This window comes from Struthio camelus, chromosome 29, assembly GCF_040807025.1.
Source record: "Struthio camelus isolate bStrCam1 chromosome 29, bStrCam1.hap1, whole genome shotgun sequence".
NCBI classification, from domain to species: Eukaryota; Metazoa; Chordata; class Aves; order Struthioniformes; family Struthionidae; genus Struthio; species Struthio camelus.
Window position 1 is genome coordinate 4,945 of NC_090970.1, and position 1,343 is coordinate 6,287.

Here is a 1,343-nt window from a genome sequence, read left to right on the forward strand (position 1 = left end):
CCCTGGCGCGTCGGCGCGGGCCTCGCCGAGCTCGCCGTGGCCCGCGCCGGGCTCGGCGGGCTCGCCCCCGCCCGCCGCGGGCCCTGGCGCGTCGGCGCGGGCCTCGCCGAGCTCGCCGTGGCCCGCGGCGGGCTCGGCGGGCTCGCCCCCGCCCGTCGCGGGGCCCTGGCGCGTCGGCGCGGGCCTCGCCGAGCTCGCCGTGGCCCGCGGCGGGCTCGGCGGGCTCGCCCCCGCCCGCCCCGGGCTGTGGCGCGTCGGCGCGGGCCTCGCCGAGCTCGCCGTGGCCCGCGGCGGGTCGGCGGGCTCGCCCCCGCCCGCCGCGGGCCCTGGCGCGTCGGCGCGGGCCTCGCCGAGCTCGCCGTGGCCCGCGCCGGGCTCGGCGGGCTCGCCCCCGCCCGCCGCGGGCCCTGGCGCGTCGGCGCGGGCCTCGCCGAGCTCGCCGTGGCCCGCGGCGGGCTCGGCGGGCTCGCCCCCGCCCGCCCGCGGGCCCTGGCGCGTCGGCGCGGGCCTCGCCGAGCTCGCCGTGGCCCGCGGCGGGCTCGGCGGGCTCGCCCCCGCCCGCCGCGGGCCCTGGCGCGTCGGCGCGGGCCTCGCCGAGCTCACCGTGGCCCGCGGCGGGCTCGGCGGGCTCGCCCCCGCCCGCCCTGGGCCCTGGCGCGTCGGCGCGGGCCTCGCCGAGCTCGCCGTGGCCCGCGGCGGGCTCGGCGGGCTCGCCCCCGCCCGCCGCGGGCCTGGCGCGTCGGCGCGGGCCTCGCCGAGCTCGCCGTGGCCCGCGGCGGGCTCGGCGGGCTCGCCCCCGCCCACCGCGGGCCCTGGCGCGTCGGCGAGGGCCTCGCCGAGCTCGCCGTGGCCCGCGGCGGGCTCGGCGGGCTCGCCCCCGCCCGCCGCGGGCCCTGGCGCGTCGGCGCGGGCCTCGCCGAGCTCGCCGTGGCCCGCGGCGGGCTCGGCGGGCTCGCCCCCGCCCGCCGCGGGCCCTGGCTCGTCGGCGCGGGCCTCGCCGAGCTCGCCGTGGCCCGCGGCGGGCTCGGCGGGCTCGCCCCCGCCCGCCGCGGGCCCTGGCTCGTCGGCGCGGGCCTCGCCGAGCTCGCCGTGGCCCGCGGCGGGCTCGGCGGGCTCGCCCCCGCCCGCCGCGGGCCCTGGCGCGTCGGCGCGGGCCTCGCCGAGCTCGCCGTGGCCCGCGCCGGGCTCGGCGGGCTCGCCCCCGCCCGCCGCGGGCCCTGGCGCGTCGGCGCGGGCCTCGCCGAGCTCGCCGTGGCCCGCGCCGGGCTCGGCGGGCTCGCCCCCGCCCGCCGCGGGCCCTGGCGCGTCGGCGCGGGCCTCGCCGAGCTCGCCGTGGCCCGCGC